The 21,360-nt window shown below is 40.1% G+C and overlaps 1 protein-coding gene across 2 annotated transcripts in view; it reads right to left on the bottom strand.

Moving 5' to 3' along the window:
• The window catches only part of WNK4 (WNK lysine deficient protein kinase 4), a 180,187-nt gene that overhangs the window by 69,488 nt on the left and 89,339 nt on the right, over positions 1 to 21,360 (bottom strand). The gene's annotated exons all lie outside the window — the stretch shown is intronic.

The following is a 21,360-nucleotide window of genomic DNA, read 5'->3' as shown; positions in this document are numbered from 1 at the left end:
CTATGCTTCCAGCTACATTTTTCATCTGGATGATATTTCCCACAGATAATTTGTCCTTGTTAATGATGTAAACAACTTGCAGACATCCCTTTAACACCAAGAGCTGCACATTTTGCAATTTGCAACCAATCTACCTCACTCAGTGAGCCCGAGCCCAGAGACATCTGTCTCCATCATTAGCATGCTTAATTGTCCGTGAAGCCAGGCAGGCTTCACTATTTTTAGCATACAGCTTTTTGCACCTTGTTATGTGAACATAATTATTCTAGAAAGTCGGATTCTACTGAGAAAATAACATTTGCTGGAAAAACTACAGAAAAAATAGGATAGTGGAGTTTATGTATAAATATATGATATAAAATATGTAAAAATTGTCAGAAATATTGTACCTAGAGGGTATCTCATTTTTAAATAGATGTTTAGGCCCGATGAGGCTGGTGTACTTACTATGAAAATTATTGGCAGAAATTTTCTTGCCTGCTAATAAAATGCTAATCTTTAATAAGAGCCCACCAGTGGATCTTCTAGTGCTTTGTTGAACCTTCCAGCCTCTACTCCAGCACAATAAATCTATACAGCAAACTTCTCATTCCTGAAGTAGATGGAGAAATACAAGAAAGCACCGTCTCTTACAATACGCTGGCCTCATCTTGGGCGCAAGACGCTTCCTCCTATCTGCCAACTGGGCCTCAAGAGGTGAGGCTTATGCAAACCTCACCCAAGAGTAGGAATTTGAGGGTGTTTCTAATGTGAAGCATAAATATATTGATTTGACTATGTTGGTAAGTTTGCATTGCTTGATTAAAACTTTAGAAGGAATATATAAGGATATACTGAATAAGATCCTGTGTGGGTAATGTCACATTATCTACCAGAAGAAGACAAATTCTGAATCACGGGGCTTAAATAAACAGTGAGCTAGTGGGGCTACATACATTTAGCAGGCAGAGGTTATTAACAGCTGAAGTATAACTCATCTGCTCATTATTGGGAAATGTTATCAAAGTAATTAATATTTTGAGAAACCAATCTTTTTCAGTGGATCCAAAACTAGGACTGTCAAGACTCATAATGACTATCTCCTGGTTCATCAGAACCTTACCCCAAACATGCCCACATCTCACAATAAGCTTTAATATATATTTTTTAATGAAACAGGAGAAAAAAAAAAAAAAAAACAGATCAGCATAGTACAAATGTCTTAAAAATTGAGCGTGACTACATTATATAAGTAGAGTAAGTAGAGGCATACACTCATACATAGAGGAGTGAAGCCCTTCCTAGTGCAGGGTTGCACCCTCAACCTAAAATTGGCAGCGCTGTGAGAGTTTTACAGTTATACTGTTGAGGTAGAATTAATTTGTTACATCATTGTGAAGACAACCTAAGTTAATCCATGACTGGAATGACCAAGCCATTATAATCTGAAATGATCAGTTAAAATCACTTGAAGAATGTTTTCGGCAAATCCTTTTTCTGCCAAATTAGGATTAGGCATTAGGCATTGGTTGGTCAATAAGACACTAAAGCCCTCCATACACATTGGTCTAAAGTCGGCCAAACCCGTTAATATCAGCAGGATTGTCTGAGAGTCAAATAGGTTTGTGAGCCTTTTGACTCTCACATGATAGATGAGAGTCAGGAGGCCCACATACATTTTAGACTGTCGTCCGATAATGCTGATATTGGCATTTTTTCCCTTTTTCTGCCTAATTAGGATTAAGCACTGGTAAGCCAATAAGACACTAAAGGCCTCCATACACATTAGCCTAAAGTCGACCAAACCGGTTAATATCGGCAGGAATGTCCAAAAGTCTAATATGTAAGTGGGCATCCTGATTTTCACACAGTAGATACGATTCGGGAGGCCCACATACATTTTAGACTGTCAGCCTATAATGCTGATATTGTCATGTTTGTCCTTTTTCTGCCTAATTAGGATTAGGCATTGGTTGGCCAATAAGATACTAAAGTCCTCTATACACATTAACCTAAACTTGTCCAAAACTGCCAATATCTTTACCATCGGCCAACAGTCTAATATGTATATATGTCTCCTGACTCTTACACATTAGATAAGTCAAGAGGCCACATACATGTTAGACTTTTGGCCAATAATGCCAATATTGTCGGGTTTGGTCAACTTTAGGCTAATGTGTATAAAGGCCTTTAGCATCTTATTGGCCAACCAACGCCTAAGGTGTATGTTTACATCAGATTTAATACAGGCAGATGACAAATTATAAGATGAAAAATAATTGTAAAAATTAGCCCATTGAACTTGCTAAAATAATATTCCTAAATGTAAAAATACCAATATTATAGTATACATGTGTAAGAAAGACTTCTAGCTATTAAGAAGAAGCTGTAATTAGCAGCCTATCTAACAGACTGAGCACGTACAATTACTTTCATGTGTAGCTTTTAAAAAGGAGCAGATGGCCAGAAGGGCAATTTTTATTACATTACTAAGTTTTCCAAAGATTACAGTTTATAATTCTCTAAAATAATTAGCACATAAAGAGGAAGATAATGACAGATTAGGACTGCTACATTGATTAAATTTGCAGGTAGTCTATGACAAATAAAAGCTCATAAATCACATCTGAGCATCTTATAACTTGAGTTATGAAGGCAGGAAAGCAGTTAATTATATAGCGCTAAATGTTGCAGATGATGTTGGCAATGAGTTTGATCGTACAATAAAGAATAATGAAGAGTATTAAAATAGTATCATGGGACTTACAAGATTTTCTAGTTGTTCCGCACAACCTCACTTTCTCAGAGTAAAGTATGATCCACACCCTTTATAACAACATAATGTTTTAAATGTACTTATACACACAATAAGAGGCGAAACGTCATCTGTTCAACTCATAAAGTGCCACGTGGAACCATAAGTGGCTCAAAGCAAGGGCAGCCAAAGTGTCTTTAGTGGGCCCTTTTGATACTAAAGGATCTAGTAGCCAAGATGTCACTGAGATATGTGATCAGTAGATCAGGTTCCTACAATGATATGTACAATATCTTTCTGACTCTAATTTCTTTAGGTGAATGAATGACCTACACATATGATTGGAGATATTCCAAATACCCAAAAGATATTTTAATTACCATAATATGAAGGTGGGGTATAGAAAAGCTCAGGACTTATTTCTCCTTCTCCTTCCCTTCCCTTGGAGGAAATAGACCGTCATGACTTTCAGGACTGTAAACTTCTCCCATGTCCATTGAGGGGCATGTACAGCGTAAGATAACTTTGTTGGTTAGCAGCATTTATAGGGTAGGAGGACAATCTGACTCTCTTCATAAGTCGAATAGTGGCCATTTGGTCTGCCTATATGGCGCTGTTACTCTTGGGTGGGAAAGTGTTGAATATTACCGTATGTCTAGCTCATTTCTAATTTTTGCTGAGACAAAGAAATACTTTCTTTCTTCCAGGAGGACATGCTGGTACTAAAAAAAACACTACATAGAAATCTGGCTGTGAAAGAAAGTATTTTTGGACTCTGAGGTTAAGTGAACATTAAAACAAAAATGTACCAGCACGTAATATAAAACAGACATAACTGAGTTGAATGCAGTTGGTCAATTTTCATAAGTCAAAATATCAACAAAGCAACTGTTCTTCGCTGTACTTTGTTGGAATATTTTTCCATTTTATGCTGCCAAAGTCACTAAAAACAACATACTAAATTTCCACTAAGTTGACTTTCTATTTTTCACACTTGATTCATACTCGCTTAATTCTTGTTAAAATTATCAACACATCTCATCAATGAAAAATTATCAATGAAAAATTAAATACATGGATTCTCTAGATCAGGGGCGGATGTACAATTGGTGCAAACTGTGAGGAAGTATGGGGGCCCAAGAGGTAAGGAAGTTCACTACCACCTCCAAAGCAGGTGGAATTGTACATTGTGAAATATTAGACTGAAAAGGGCCCATCTATTGTTCTTGCTCAGGGTCCTCTTCTGTCTGTGTCTGCTCCTGATCTAAAGATCTGTTTAATGGAGAATTCTACTAAATTCCATATAAAGACAAAAAATCAATTGTTTCTATATAAGTTCAAAAGCATTCAGCGTATGACCCTATAATTTTTTTTTAGAAATGCCTAATATGACTCTTTATGGAGTAGTAATATGGCTATGTACATGGTCCCTAATACATGACAAATCATATAGTCACCACTAACTTTTCAATAATAATAAATGGGAGGTCACTGCTCAACCTAGTCACCTTGAAGTCAAAATTGACCGATGTGTTTATTCTGAATATGAGCTCATTTGGTTCTCATATGTTATCTAACTTCTTCTTGTTTCCTACCAACATCATGTCTAATTTAACGTGATTGTAAATTTGATAAACAATAGTGTGAAAACAACAATCCCATTATGGTATAGAACCATGAAACTAATCTGAAACATTAGAGGATTAGTTCGTCTTTGGAACATATCACGTATCAGCATGCTAATAGTACGAAATCAGCTTCAGATTTAACACATTTACTAACGAGAAAGCAAATAGAAAGTGGCGATTTCTCTCTTTTATTGACTATTTTGTCTGCAACTTATATGGAGAGTTGGAAATGTATCTATATATCACAATCAGTCTCTTTCAGAATTGATCCTCCCCAAAACCCTTTGTCAATTGTCCAGTGCAATGAGGTAAGTTGCGACAAACGGTCTCTGTCAGCAGTACGCAATGAAACTTTCCAGTGCCTTGTTACACAACTCAACTACACAGGACGCATTGTGACCGAGTCCAAAGCTATTGGAATACCCCGTTCTTTTGGAAAAAAAAAGGTATCAAGAGGCACATAGGTGACAGCCAGGAGCCAATATAGCTGCCAGGAGTCAACCAATGAAATCTTGTTTTTGGGTACATCATTCTACTCTCACTGGTTCAATACATCATTTTCCATCAAAATTCCTGCCAAATCCTATAGCCTAGCACTGGAAGGAATAAACGACTATGCATTCTTGCCAAAATGCTTGAGCAATTTAAAGGGAGCCTGTCAACATGTTTTATATTGTCTTTTTAATTAATAGCACAAGTCTTGTGTAAGAACAATAAGAAATTGTCAGATACGCTAATTGATCCATAACACAGCACATACTAAATAATGATTTATTGTGATCTCATTTTCATTTATGAAATAAGTTTTTATTATCGCTCACAATTTTTCTTTGTTTCCATCTGGACAAATGGCAAACAGAAAATAGGATAGCCTATAATAATAATAGTAATAAATTATAATTGTGTTTACTTCTATAGCGCCAACATATTCCGCAGAATTTTACATTTTAGAGGGGACTTGTACAGACAATAAAATACATTTACAGAATAACACATAGATACCAAGAGGAGTGAGGGCCCCACTCACAAGCTTACAATCTATGAGGAAATAGAAATAGCCTATAGGGGTAATAGGGTTTGAATGGTTCATCCCATCTATAAAACAATAATGTAACAACAACTTGTGTAGGAGATATTAATCCAAAACACAAAAATTGAGTATTTAGGTTTAAAATATAATATGTTTATTGAATATTCTTTAAAAATAGAAATATAAAAACAAATAAATACCCGTACTCCAGAGATAGGGTGTCACACCTTAAACCATTCAAAAAATATAAATAACACCAATAATTTTAAAGCAATAGCATATTTGGCCCTGGTAGTTGAAAAAATATCCTATATAACAGGTAGACAAAACAATCCACATTAGAGGATATATACACAAATCATATAAGGCAAAAAAAAACCGTCATTACCTCAAGCCAGTGTAATATAAATGAAGTTATGGGGACCACCCGCCGCTCCGACGTGCGTTTCAACACCTTTTTCAAGGAGCGCTACCCTATGAAAAAGGTGTCGAAACGCGCGTCGGAGCGGCGGGTGGTCCCCATACCTTCATTTATATTACACTGGCTTGAGGTAATGACGGGTTTTTTTTTGCCTTATATGATTTGTGTATATATCCTCTAATGTGGATTGTTTTGTCTACGTGTTATATAGGATATTTTTTCAACTACCAGGGCCAAATATGCTATTGCTTTAAAATTATTGGTGTTATTTATATTTATTGAATGGTTTAAGGTGTGACACCCTATCTCTGGAGTACGGGTATTTATTTGTTTTTATATTTCTATTTTTAAAGAATATTCAATAAACATATTATATTTTAAACCTAAATACTCAATTTTTGTGTTTTGGATTAATATCTCCTACACAAGTTGTTGTTACATTAATTTAGAGTTTGGTATGAAAAAATTTTCCATTTGGATACCATTTGGAACTTGTATGGATTATAAAACAATAAGGTAGACAATCTTTATTGTATAAAAGTCATTATTTCCTCTTAAACAAGATAGTTTATCACTGATAATATTTTAAACATGGGAATATACTCAGGAGAGTAACATATGTCATAAGATTGATTGACAATATGTGTCAAAGTGTATTAGAAAAAGTCCACTTGGTAGCCATTCCTGATATTATCCATCTAACCAGTATGAGGGATGAAAAGATGATATAACTTCTTTCCAACAACCTTCCATATTTATATCTCTATTGCTACAGGTTATACAGATATACAGCATAGATTTTCAATGGAGGCTTGTCACTGTTGCCCCAGGCATGTCTACAACGGCAATTACCGTGGGAAATATTTTCAATGAGATATCATCATATGAAGGTATATAAAGATAATTGAGTGTAATTATATGATGGGATATATTTTGGGTGCTGTTGGGGCCATCATATTGTGTATGTGGGAGGGCTGGGAGGGACATCACACTATGTGGGGGACTGTGCAGAACATCATATTGTGTGAGGGACATCATACTGTGTGGGGGACTATGCGGAACATCATATTAATTAGGGGACGGATGTGTGGGGGAGGGCTGTTAGGGCCATAATACTGTAGGGAAGGAGACTGGGGGCATCATACTGTGTGTGGGAGGGCTGTTAAGGCCATAATACTGTAGGGAAGGAGACTGGGGGCATCATACTGTGTGTGGGGGAGGGCTGTTAAGGCCATAATACTGTAGGGAAGGAGACTGGGGGCATCATACTGTGTGGGGGAAGCTGTTGATCAAGGTACAAGGGGTGAATAACAAACAGGAGAATTATGATTTATAAACTTTATAAAAAGCAGTAAATTATATGGTTTTGATTTATAGTTACAGGTAAGAATGCATGCTACAATAAGCCGTATTAAACATGTATTAGCAGTAGCAGCTAGTCAACAGACTGAATTGTGCTCAATATTAATATTAATACAAAATATTATTATGATAATATTAGTATTAATGTTGAGCAGGAATAATTTCAGCCTATTGGTTCTGCCCTCCACAGCAGTCACAACCTCTCATGTTGCCCCTCGGCAAAATTAATTGCTTATCCTTGGCCTAAATTATAAATGGACATCCACAAATCGGTAGAGTCAAATCTTTTGTAGTAAACTTGGCAAACCAAATTAACAATTTTGAAACTCTCACCAGCCAGCACCCATCTGCCAATATTTTCTTCTATTCAAATTAATTAACTACTGGATGTACCACTTAGACAGTTTGATTGGGGGTACCCAACTTCCACTGGAATTCGTTTTAGGTTTCCCTAGTGTTAGGTAAGCATTTGATTAGAAATAATTTTTAGATGGGATGGGAGTAGTTCTAAATAAAAAAAAATATATATAAAATTATTCTTCTCGATAGTTGGGAGGTAGATATTATACTCATAATGTCTGTAAAGTGCTGTGGAATTAATGGTGCTTTATAAGTGAGTCAATTAAATAAATAAATAATTAAATCCTGCATCAAATACTAAACTAATTGACTAAGGACACTGTTAGAATAACGTAAAACTCATGCAATATCTGGAAAGCGGATGTTAATTACTATGAAACTTGTAATCTCCAATAGAAAAAGCAAAGACTGTTCCAAATGGTCACTGTCACATAGTAAACAATGTCACTGTGATCTGTTCATTGGCACCAAACTGAGAACATTGTGTCCCCTAGGCAAAAAAGCAAAGTAGTGTTGTGCCATGACCCACTCCTATGCCAGAGACCATTAGGAACCTATGAGAGTCCCAAGGGGATGGCAAAGATGGCAAAGATGAAAAAGGATAACAATACAGTGCTCTAGCTAATCTGCAGGATTAGTAAACTATGTGGAAGATTAAGCCATACCGTACGGTGACTTTGCTAAAAATAATCAGCAATGCATCTGGATGTAATATCTTTTCCTTATGAAAACAATTGCATAGTGTATTTTTTAATTAAGGGATAGGTTATTCTGAGTTCTGAGAGTCAAAAATTATGTAGGAAAAAGCTACTATGACTGTGTCTGACGAAGATTATTAATGTTTCTCTGTACCCAAATGTTACAGCATTCATACAATTACATGTTTTTTATGGTCCACATTGGGTCTTGGGTCCAGATTTTAATCACTGGCCAATGGGACAGACTCTAAACCTAGCTACCAGCTTTACTATTGCTCAAGTAAGTCTATTTAGCCAATACAGTCTTTTCTTTATAACTATACCTACTTGAAAATATATGAAATGATCCAGCTCACGAGGGGAAAAGGCAATCCAAAGGTTTTAAGAAATTTTGATTTGTAAATTGGGCACCACTGATGTGACCTTTTGACATGTATTTATAGCATTTTTACCTGGATTTATCCTTTAAATTAAGATAATATGATCAATGGTATTGAGATATCTATAAATGATGATCTAATAAGGAAACTTGTAATACTAGTTGACCTGAAATCTTTGCTTTACAAACTGAAGCCAACCAGAACATAAAGAATTAAGAGAAGAACTTTATGTACTCAAATAAGGTTGTATCCGGGCACATGGTATGAATGTGACACAGCCTGGTCAGTCTCCAATTAGTACTAAATGTGTACAAAGTGCCTTAAGAACAAAGTGTATATATGTGGAGCAAATTTTGGATTGTTCTCTCATGTAATACATTGGTAAATACAACATTTTATCTCTAAACCTTACCTCAACCCTAAGTCAACAGCCAAGGAGCATGCAGGGATATACAGTACTGCTAACATATTGCACCGTCTGATCCTAATGGCCACGTCACACTTAGCGACGCTGCAACGATCCCGACAACGATATGACCTGTCAGGGATCGTTGCTGCGTCGCTATGTGGTCGCTGGTGAGCTGTCAAACAGGCAGGCTCACCAACGATCAGGGGAGCAGCGACATTGTGGAAAGAATCTTTCCACGATGTCCTGCTCCTGGTTACCAGCCTGCTGCTGAAGCAGAAGCAGGCTGGTAACCATGGTAAACATCGGGTTACTAGGGGCACATGCGCACCTAGTAACCCGTTGTTTATCATGCTTACCACTCTGCTACAGTGAGCGGGAGGCTACCGCTCACTTTAGCAGGCTGGTAACCATGATAAACAACGGGTTACTAGGGGCACACACGCACCCATCTCTCATGGGACAGTCATGCATAGAAATCCACTGTGTGCCTGAAGAAAATCTCTAAGTGAACACAGGATTTAAAAGTCACAAGCACACTGTCAAGAACATAGAATGAACATCAAATTCAATTAGATGAAATTATAAAAATGAAATAAAAATTATTGACTTATGAGAAGTAAAGGAGTATTCTGGATTTTAAAAATATATTTGAGTTATAGCAGGAAATGTTATGAAGAAACATTACTCCTATGTTCAATCCCACGCATCTCCAGCACTGATGGTCTTCACTTGTCTCCACCAATTTAAGTTGCAGAGAAGTTGACCTACCATGTTGGATTTTATTGGTTATTGTCAGGGTCAGTAATGGGCCAAATGTGAAAAGTCTTTGTGCCAAGTAACACCTCATTACTAAAAAGTCAATCCTAGGTCACAAAACAAAATAGAAATTGATCAATGATTTCTGGTTTTAACTAACGGAAATATCCAGGTCAAAGCCTTCAGAGATCATTTGTGATCATCAAGTATTTTTCGAAAGTGTTTCTAGTGCACGTTTCTGATGATGGAGATGAATGGACTGGGGAGCAAACTAAGGAAAGAAGAAAGGAATCACAACCACAGATGAGGATCATGGAAATTTTAGTAATTAAATAAAGGGTTGAAAGGCTCCATAGACTTTAGATTAATTTCAGCTGAACCCTGAATTTCAGCAGAACTGGGCAACTGTCTAATGTATATTGGGACCTACTGTCAGGCTATTGCCAGGGATAGAAGAATCAGACCTGTGGAATTCACCTCCCAATCGTTTCGCTCTCCCTGAGATAAGCCGTCTTCAGAGGTATCTGATACTGGTCTACTCCATTTCTCCTATTGTGCACACTCAAGCATACTGGCAGAATATGTGTTGGCCAACAGCTATTTAAGGTGTATGAAATGTGATTTTCTATGATCAAATGATGCAAACAGCTAGGAAAAAATGTCTAACTATACAATGTATGCACAATGAATAAACGTGGAGATAGATGTATGCAGAAAGAATTTAACAATGTTCACTTATTACCACTCCGATGTAAAAAAGAAAACAAAGAAGGATCTGTGCACATATAGAGTCGGTATCAGTGTTGCAAAATGGTTCCTACAAGTTGAAAGAAAGCCTTTTGTGTGAAATTTCAACGTGAGCTGTAATTAATGGATATTCCATGTTTCACTGTTCAGCGCACGGATTTAATTAAACCTTGAAGGTGATTCTGCCATGTGAGCGACGCTGGCATCAGACTATGCCCTGTGAAGCTTGCCTTTGGAAAGGGCGAGACCCAATGACTATGTGCTTTTTTGTCTACCATAAGAATCCCAAGTTGGAATTGTCAGTTTACATTAATGGGGTTGTAGGAGGTAAAACTGATGCCTTCCCTCACCTGAGGCAAAATGATGAAAAAAGTTTCTTACAAGTAAATGTTTAGAAGTGTTTAGAGTAGATAAAGATAACTAGGGAAAATCGCTGGTGTCAGAAGATAAGAAACACTCTGCCCAACTCATTTGACAGAACTGTGGCACGTTGTGAAATGAAGGATTATGTTTCATCTTTCATTTTCTACATTTATTACTAGCAAGAAATGTTCTCGCATGGTTAGAAAAGAGCAAAGGAAACTCAAAATGGCATGAAGACAAATAGAATAATAAATTACATGCATTACAATATAACACAAAGGGCAAATTTCTAATTGGATAAAAGAATCTTGTGAATGTCAAGGTAAAAAGTATCAAAATGTTTTTGAGGTGGAGGTAATGCAATCTGGCAATAAGGTAGCAAAGGATTTTGTTTTAGAGAGTGGATTATACATTTATCCTGAGCAACAGTGAAATTGCAGGTCTCGGGTACAGCTCAAAACCAGCTCATATGCATTGCTGGGAGGATTTATCTGCCCCAAACAGGCCAGTGTGAAATTCACCTGGTCTGGAGTATAGATGTGCACGAGAGTATTGTGTCACCCAGGGGGATATAGGGGACTCGGTACCCGGGTCTTTTACCTTGCTTAGGATGGCACGGCAGTTGGCTCCCGGGCCCGTACCCTGGGGTCTCTCTTGAAAAAGGGATTTTTAGTGTATGGTTTGTTTCGTGACGCCACCTGTGGTTTCCTGTAATGGTTACAGGCGCTGCTGCAGACCTCCGGGGGTGATGAAATGGCAGCTGGGATGTTTCTGCTCCCCACAGGCGGAGCGGACCCCCGGGGCAGAGTTTATGGAAGAGATGCAGGTGAGAGATGGCCAGGTCAAGGGGAATGACGGACACGCACACAAGGGGGTTCGCTTCAGTATCTTTACTGGTGTAATGGCAGGTATGGTCCAGGGCACTTGCTAGGAAGGGTGCACTTCAGGACTTCTCCCCAGTGAGCGGGTATAAGGCCTCCTGATCCGTGTCTCCCTCTCTCTAAGCTTCTAGCCAGCCTGAAACTTGGCCTAGCTTCTGTGTTGTGATGCTCTCTCACCTGACCGCTTGGTAGTAGGACCTTTCTTTGGCAACCACTATCCCTGGATGCCGGGGCCTTCATGGTTCCTAGTCCGGTTATTGTTGGTAGCTTCAGGATGACCAGGGGTCTGGAAGCCTCCTGGTATGCCGGTTGTCCCTACTGGGTATAGAGGACCCTGTAAGCGCGGACCCGGTGTCCGGTTTGTGTCTTGGGGTGAGCCTCTGGTGCTCCTCTGCCCCCCTCAACTCCTCTCTCCTCTCCTTACTGCATCTGGCCACACTCGGGTCCCTCAATCCAGCAGCAGATGTGCTGCGTCTTCACTGCTCTCAGTGGCAGCACACTCTCTGAACTACTTACTAACTGCCTAACTCCACCCTCCATATATATATATCCCTAAAAGGGCTCCCTCTGGTGGTATGAGGTGGAAGGGTGGAGGTGTCTGCATGTAATGAGGGCCTCTTGTGGAGAAGTCCATCCATGCACCCTTTTGGGTCCTGTGGTACCTGTGAACAGCAGGGTGCCACAGTATGACGTAATAAAGTGTGATGTGAATGTCACAAGTGACGACATTCCCATCAATAAATGCAAGCGGGCTGGATTATAAAAGACAACAGAGGAGCTGAGGTAGGTATAAGCACATTGAACCGAGGTCAAATTTTTACATATTAAGAGGGACAAAGATTAAAATTATTTTTTTTAGGTAAAAACTTATTTTAGAAGAACACTGCAGTCCCAACATAGCATTGTGAGCCATTTATAGAGGGAAACCTGATAACAGGTATTTTTTAAGTAAAGTATGCATCACTCTTGGCTCTGAAGGACTGCAGGTCATATACTTAGAATAAACATGAGATCTGGAATCCTATTCCCATCAACCAAACCACCAATCCCAACATATTTTATCTCTATAGACCCCCATATACATTACTAAAGATGGCCAATTTTGCTGATATTGGTATGATAGGCCAACAGTCTAACATGTATGAGACCCTCCCGACTCTTTCCCAATAGATTATATCGGAAGTAAAAAGAATCCAGGGATTTCCAAATGCCCATCATTTTTTCCCTGGAGATTAGCTGATCCCAGAATAATCTAGCAGAACACAGGAGCAACTTACCGAGCTGGGTTTTTATGTGTACTGAGGAGTCATGGTAAAATAGAGATCAGCCAAACGAATGTTTGCCCAGAAGTTCTCTAACATGTATTGGGATCTTATAACAAATTGCATAACCTTCAGAAACTCATCTTGGCCTTAAAGGGGTTGTCCGGTCCAAATCGATAAATCTGCAGTGTCTCCTTATGACTGCAGACTTATGAATCCCCCCCAGCTCACGCACCGGAGGGTATGTATGCATTATACATACTTCCAGTTAGAGACCGACTAGCAAGGCACGTGCATGGAGTGAGGCTGCACCCACTGGACGGGCTCTGGCCAAGAGTATGCATAACTCATGTATACCCTCCAGTCCCAGCTCAGAAACCCATGAATCCCTGGAGTGCACAGTGTGCGCGCTGGGGGGATTCATAAGTCTGCAGTCACACAGAGTGACTGCAGACTTATCTATTTGGACCGGACAACCCCTTTAATAGATTTCAAATAATATAAAATTATATGTAGTTAGAAGAGTCACATAGTAGATTTCCTTCTGCTTGAGAAACAAAAGGATGAAGCAACCAAAAATAAACAGTTTGATATGCAAAAACTGAACCAAAATAAACATGCTCTGCAGGAGACCTCCTCACACCCAGAGCAGAACGTTCTGAAGGTAAAAAACAGAACATTTGGAAAATTACAGTATATAAGCTCAATATATGTGAGGAATCATGTAGGCTCTGCTCTAAACAACATTTATATGATGGATCGGTCACATTTACACATTAGTACTAACGTCAGGAAGTAAACTTTATACCCAACATCAATCAAGTCTTCCAACTTTATACATATGACTCGCCCCCTGGGCCGTGGGGCACTCGGATCTGGGCAATAGGGGGAACGATGGGAGTAGTAGTGGCAACCCGGTTCCGTGGCTCAGGGTGGTCAGGCCAGTGGTAGTCCGTTTTGTGCTGTTGGTTTTGTACGACTACGCCACCCGTGGATTGCGGTTATTAGGAACCGCCACTGCATGCAGACCGCTGGGGCTGATGAGGTGTGCAGCTAGGGTAGTTTGACTCCCCACGGGAAGAGTGCGGCCCCAGGGCAGTATAATGGACGGTGGGAGTGATGGTAGTGAGAGTCCCAGTGCTGATAGTGCTGGAGGAGCAAGGAGCACACAGACAACAGGTTGCAGTCCAGGGTCTTTACTAAAACAGGTAAACTGACCCATAAACAGTCCCGGCTAGGAGGGGACCTGGATGTCTGAGAGCAACGGGGAAATTGGCCCTGGTCAGGGTGAGGGTGTAGGCCTACCGTGCTTTCTGTGCTCCTTCTGGCTATCTCCTCGTTATAGGGTAACAGCCCACGTTTCCGAGCTTTCCGTGTATTCTCGCCTGTATGGCCTGCGACGTGGGTTCCTTTCAGCTCCCAGCCTTGTACGGCTTTACTAGTCCCTTCGGTTGTGGCAGGGCCTCCAGGCTTCTTAGGCCAAGGAACATACAGTCCCCTGCGGACTGGTTATCTGCTGCAGGACGTGGAATCCTCACAGCCTCAGACACCAAAGTCTGGTAAATTAAGTCCTTTATCTGCTAAGACAGGCTCACTTCGCCTCTTGTCTCTGGCTTGTGGCTCTCCTCCTGCCACACTTCCTCTTAGGTGCAATACAACTGTCTGTCCCTGCTCTGCTCTGGGACCTGAATCCTGAGACAGGCCATCAAGTTCTCTCCTAACCCTGCCCCCAGCACCAGCTTTTATAGGGGCAGCCTGCTCCCCCTACTGGCCTGAGACAGGAGGTATTGCATGCTAATGTTCCCCTGACTAGAGAACCTCCCCCTTGCTCTCAGACACAGCTTTAATTACACTTGTGGCATCCAGGCCAGGGTGACACACATAGAGCTATTGATTCAGTGTATGGGGATCATACATTGGTGGTGTACAGTGTTGGACAGGAGTGCCAAGGGCCACCAGTAACATGAATTTCAGGGCCCCACTTTCAGCTACTTGCAAATATGACTTTATCCTCATTCACAATTTTCTATAGCAATAAATGGGTTGACTGTTAAATAAAAAAGATGCTGTCCTTGTCTGTACATAATGAATGAAGTATATTGTGCCAAGTACTGCTCATATAAGAGGGTGGTGGCCAACTACTGCACAAGGGCCCACCGGAGGATTCTCCTGTTCTCCTGTGGGCCAGTCCAAGCCTGGTGGTGTGAGAATTATAGTAGTACAGTAATAATATGCTTGATTAAAAATTGACTACAGCCAGCTCTCATTAAACTATAAACTCTTCTATCTAATGTATTATCAACTTGTGGGCAAGGGGAAACACTTTTTAATACATTTTTGGTGCAGACTTATAGCTTATCTGGTCTTTCACATAAAACCTGTGGACAATCATGTTCTTGCTGTCCTTGTCCCCCACAAGTTACAGCTACTTTTAGTTCACATATCAGTGTGATATATTCAAGAACTGTTCCATTCTTTTTAAGTAGGCGGCTTCTCTTTATCAGAATTTTGCCAGCACTATAAGTGCTGGAATATTTTTTGTTACTATTATTTCATGCTCTTTACCTTAATTTCCCAGTGTTCACTAATTTTAATAGTAACTGTGCAATGCTTCTTTTCCCCCCATGGTGGCGCTAGTAGAAAATGACACAATTACTACAGAGTTTCTCCACAGATTTCAGTGTCACTAAATGCAGGACACCCTCTAACTTATGGCTAAGGGAACATTTTAGTAATGATTTCATGGTTCCATTAAGCATCCTCCTTCCCTTTGTCATTTTAATAATTTATTGAAAAAAAAAAAAAAAAATTAAACAGTTTAATTAAATCACAATAAAAAAATAACGGACATTACAACACTATGTATTTCTAACTCGCATATATCTGCTATACAGTAAAGAAAGAAGCAAATGACGTCATTCCTGATAAACAGGTATTAAAGAAACTATCAAGAATTTCCAAGAAACGGGCTGTGAAAATTGATTTTTTTTTTACAGAATACTAGGAAAATAAAACAGTTTACATCAGGATTTGTCCATTGACTATAAGCGATGTAAACACATATTGCTTCTTTCTACATGACAAGCTGTACTGTACGCCTGTAATTGTGGCTTTTGTTCAAAATGTTCTTGAGCTGGTATTATCCAAAACATGTTCGTGTTCAATGAAGACTAGTGAAGATTGTGAGGCTCAAGGTACATTGTGTCTCAGCCATATGATTATGGAATAAACCAAACAAAACTGTTACATAAAAATATCCATAATGCTCCATTTACAGACAAAGGCTAAAAATGTCCTTTTGGTGTCCATTAAAGTGCAATGTAAAATGCAGAAAACGCATATGGGTGATGTATGCCGCAATAGGTACCTAGATAGATCTCTTTTCCTTTTGGAGGTATTTCTGGTTTGGTTGATTTAGCAAAAGCAACTTTTCTTATGGAGAGTTTTTTTTTGCATTTTTTTCCCCCTATGAAGCATTGCCTGTACATAAGTCTCTATATTGTTGAGCCAATTTCCCCAACACCAAGCTCTCTCTAGTCAGTACGAAACACACAGGCCTCGATTCATCAAGATGGACATTTTGCATACCAGTCTTGCTGAAGAGTGCACATGCGGCAAATTCATTAACAGGCATGCTCCTCTTACTGAATTCGGTACATCTTTCAGTTGCTATGTGCTACCCTAAGACATGTATTTCAGTCCGGGACTTGTGTACACTTCCGTTGTAAATTTCACTACTTTTGTGGTATAAATTGTGATGAATTTGTTGGCTGTATTTGACACCTCACCACCGTGTCAGCTAAGCTTTACACGCTTTTCAAAAGTTAGGCAGGACTGGCGTAAAAATGGAAAAAGTCACAAGTGCAAACCTTTAGCAACATTTTAAAATTTTTATACCAGAATTTTCACAAAAATAATTTGATGAATCGGGGGCCATAATTTTCATAAAACTATAAACTAAGAATCCTTTTACATGGAAACCTCTTACAGGCACACTGGGTACTTATATGGTGGCTCATAAAATATGTTATCGCCCACAAAAGACATTTATTATAATAGATTAAAGGGGTTTTCCCACTAACAAAAGTTGATTATAATCAATAGATCTTGGTATAATAATAATTTCCACAATTGGATGTGTTTAAATAAAATGTTCCTGTGCTGAGATAATCTTATCAATGTGCCCCTGCTGTGTACTGTGTAATGGCTGTGTCTTACCTACTGGAACATGGTCTGATCATACCACAGCTCCTGGGCAGTGAAAGAAGCAAAAGAGTATACAGACATTACACAGTACACAGCAGGGGCACATTTATAAGATTATCTCAGCACAGGGACAGTTACCGTATATACTCGAGTATAAGCCGACCCGAGTATAAGCCGAGGTACCTAATTTTACCACAAAAAACTGGGAAAACATATTGACTCAAGTATAAGCCTAGGGTGGTAAATGCAGCAGCTACTGGTTAATTTCACCATTTTAGTAAATATTACCCACTGATCCCTAATCCTGGTATGCATGGCCCCCTCATCACCAATCCTGGTATGTATGGCCCCCTCATCCCCAGTCCTGGTATGTATGGCCCCCTCATCCCCAATCCTGGTATGTATGGCCCCCTTATCCCAATCCTGGTATGCAAGGCCCCCTCATCCCCAATCCTGGTATGCATGGTCCCCTCATCCCCAATCCTGGTATGTATGGCCCCCTCATCCCAATCCTGGTATGCATGGTCCCCTCATCCCCAATCCTGATATGTATGGCACCTTCATCTCCAATCCTGGTATGCATGGCCCCCTCATCTCCAATCCTAGTATGCATGGCCCTCCTCATTCCCAATCCTGGTATGCATGGCCCCCTCATCCCCAAAGTGCCACGGCAGTTAGATATGGCAGTTCTAATACTCATCTTACAGGTATATACAGTACAGACCAAAAGTTTGGACACACCTTCTCATTTAAAGATTTTTCTGTATTTTCATGACTATGAAAATTGTACATTCACACTGAAGGCATCAAAACTATGAATTACCACATGTGGAATTATATACTTAACAAAAAAGTGTGAAACCACTGAAAATATGTCTTATATTCTAGGTTCTTCAAAGTAGCCACCTTTTGCTTTGATGACTGCTTTGCACACTCTTGGCATTCTCTTGATGAGCTTCAAGAGGTAGTCACCGGAAATGGTCTTCCAACAATCTTGAAGGAGTTCCCAGAGATGCTTAGCACTTGTTGGCCCTTTTGCCTTCACTCTGCGGTCCAGCTCACCCCAAACCATCTCGATTGGGTTCAGGTCTAGTGACTGTGGAGGCCAGGTCATCTGGCGTAGCCCCCCATCACTCTCCTTCTTGGTCAAATAGCCCTTACACAGCCTGGAGGTGTGTTTGGGGTCATTGTCCTGTTGAAAAATAAATGATGGTCCAACTAAATGCAAACCGGATGGAATAGCATACCGCTGTAAGATGCTGTGGTAGCCATGCTGGTTCAGTATGCCTTCAATTTTGAATAAATCCCCAACAGTGTCACCAGCAAAGCACCCCCACACCATCACACCTCCTCCTCCATGCTTCACGGTGGGAACCAGGCATGTAGAGTCCATCCGTTCACCTTTTCTGCGTCGCACAAAGACATGGTGGTTGAAACCAAAGATCTCAAATTTGGACTCATCAGACCAAAGCACAGATTTCCACTGGTCTAATGTCCATTCCTTGTGTTCTTTAGCCCAAACAAGTCTCTTCTGCTTGTTGCCTGTCCTTAGCCGTGGTTTCCTAGCAGCTATTTTACCATGAAGGCCTGCTGCACAAAGTCTCCTCTTAACAGTTGTTGAAGAGATGTGTCTGCTGGTAGAACTCTGTGTGGCATTGACCTGGTCTCTAATCTGAGCTGCTGTTAACCTGCGATTTCTGAGGCTGGTGACTCGGATAATCTTATCCTCAGAAGCAGAGGTGACTCTTGGTCTTCTTTTCCTGGGGCGGTCCTCAAGTGAGCCAGTTTCTTTGTAGCGATTTATGGTTTTTGCAACTGCACTTGGGGACACTTTCAAAGTTTTCCCAATTTTTCGCATTGACTGTCCTTCATTTCTTAAAGAAATGATGGCCTCTCGTTTTTCTTTACTTAGCTGCTTTTTTCTTGCCATAATACAAATTCTAACTGTCTATTCAGGAGGACTATCAGCTGTGTATCCACAAGACTTCTGCACAACACAACTGATGGTCCCAACCCCATTTATAAGGCAAGAAATCCCACTTATTAAACCTGACAGGGCACACCTGTGAAGTGAAAACCATTTCCGGTGACTACCTCTTGAAGCTCATCAAGAGAATGCCAAGAGTGTGCAAAGCAGTCATCAAAGCAAAAGGTGGCTACTTTGAAGAACCTAGAATATAAGACATATTTTCAGTTGTTTCACACTTTTTTGTTAAGTATATAATTCCACATGTGTTAATTTATAGTTTTGATGCCTTCAGTGTGAATGTACAATTTTCAAAGTCATGAAAATACAGAAAAATCTTTAAATGAGAAGGTGTGTCCAAACTTTTGGTCTGTACTGTATATCTCACTCCTCTGCTACGTGTTATCTATTCTGAAACCTGCATTGTATCTCCATGTTACTTGCAATGCTCTGCAGCTAATCACTGGTATATATATCTCACTCCTCTGCTACGTGTTATCTATTCTGAATCACCAGCTCCTCCTCACTATTCTCCACACTATTGGTCTCAAGGACACTGTTCTCTCCTGGTTCTCCTCCTATCTCTCTGACCGCTCCTTCTCTGTGTCTTTTGCCGGCTCCTCCTCCTCTCTCCTTCCCCTTACTGTCGGTGTTCCTCAAGGATCAGTCCTAGGCCCCCTTCTTTTCTCCTGATACACCAATCCTATTGGACAAACAATCAGCAGATTCGGTTTTCAGTACCATCTCTATGCTGATGACACCCAATTATACACCCTGCTCTGGACATCACCCCTGCATTACTACAAAAGACCGGTGATTGTCTTTCTGCTGTGTCTAACATTATGTCCTCCCTCTGCCTAAAACTGAATCTGTCAAAAACTGAACTACTCGTATTTCCTCCCTCCACTAACCTACCTGTGCCCGATATTGCCATTTCCGTTTGTGGCTCAACCATTACTCCCAGCAACAAGCCCGCTGTCTTGGGGTCATTTTTGATTCAGATCTTTCCTTCACTCCTCACATCAAATCACTCATTTGTTCATGTCATCTACACCTCAAAAACATCTCAAGAATCAGGACATTTCTCACCTTTGACTCAGCAAAAACTCTTACTGTAGCGCTTATTCATTTTCGTCTCGACTATTGCAACTCTCTACTAATCAGTCTCCCTCTTACTAAACTCTCCCCTCTCCAATCCGTCCTTAACGCAGCAGCAAGGATCATATTCCTCGCCAACCTCCACACCGATGCCTCTTCCCTGTGCCAGTCATTGCATTGGTTACCCATCCAATATAGAGTTCAATTTAAACTTATCACGCTTACCCACAAAGTGCTCCATGCTTCAGTACCCCCCTACATCTCCTCCCTTGTCTCATTCTACCACCCTACACGTGCCCTCCGTTCTGCCAATGACTTAAAACTAAAATCCTTCATAATCCGAACTTCCCACTCCCGTCTCCAAGATTTCTCGCGTGCTGCGCCAATTCTTTGGAATGCACTACCCAGGACAGTTCGATTAATTCCCAATACCCACAGTTTCAAGCAGACCCTAAAAATACATTTCGCATATCGCCTAAACATACTATCTGTTCATCCCAGTTTTCCCCCATATTAAAATCTTCTTCAATTTCAGGTTCATACCATCCATGTACTTAATAGCCTCATTCAGGACTGTACACATACTGGCTGGCGACCAGTCCATGTATTATTATTTATCCTATTTAGTATATCAATGCTGCATTATACAATATATGTACACTTTACCTTTTGTGTCTCCTCCATTTCCTCATAGACTGTAAGCAGGGCCCTCACTCCTTTTGATTTGAGAAATGCTTATTCTGTATTGTTTGCATAAGTCCCCCCTAAAATTGTAAAGTGCTGGGAAATATGTTGATGCTATAAAAATAAAAATGATTATTATTATTATTATTATTATTGTATGGGACCACCATCCCCAATCCTGGTATGTATGGCACCTTCATCTCCAATTCTGGTATGTATGGCCCCCTCATCTCCAATCTCGGTATATATGGCACCCTCATCCCCAATCCTGGTATGTATGGTACCACTCATCCCCAATCCTGGTATGTATGGCATCCCCCATCCCCCAATCTTGATATGCATGGCCCCATCATCTCCAATCCTGGTATGCATGGC

The sequence above is a fragment of the Phyllobates terribilis genome, unplaced genomic scaffold (genome assembly GCF_046119375.1).
Source record: "Phyllobates terribilis strain yellow unplaced genomic scaffold, ASM4611937v1 Scaffold_5__5_contigs__length_657084704, whole genome shotgun sequence".
NCBI classification, from domain to species: domain Eukaryota; kingdom Metazoa; phylum Chordata; class Amphibia; order Anura; family Dendrobatidae; genus Phyllobates; species Phyllobates terribilis.
This window is presented reverse-complemented; position numbering and strand designations above follow the sequence as displayed.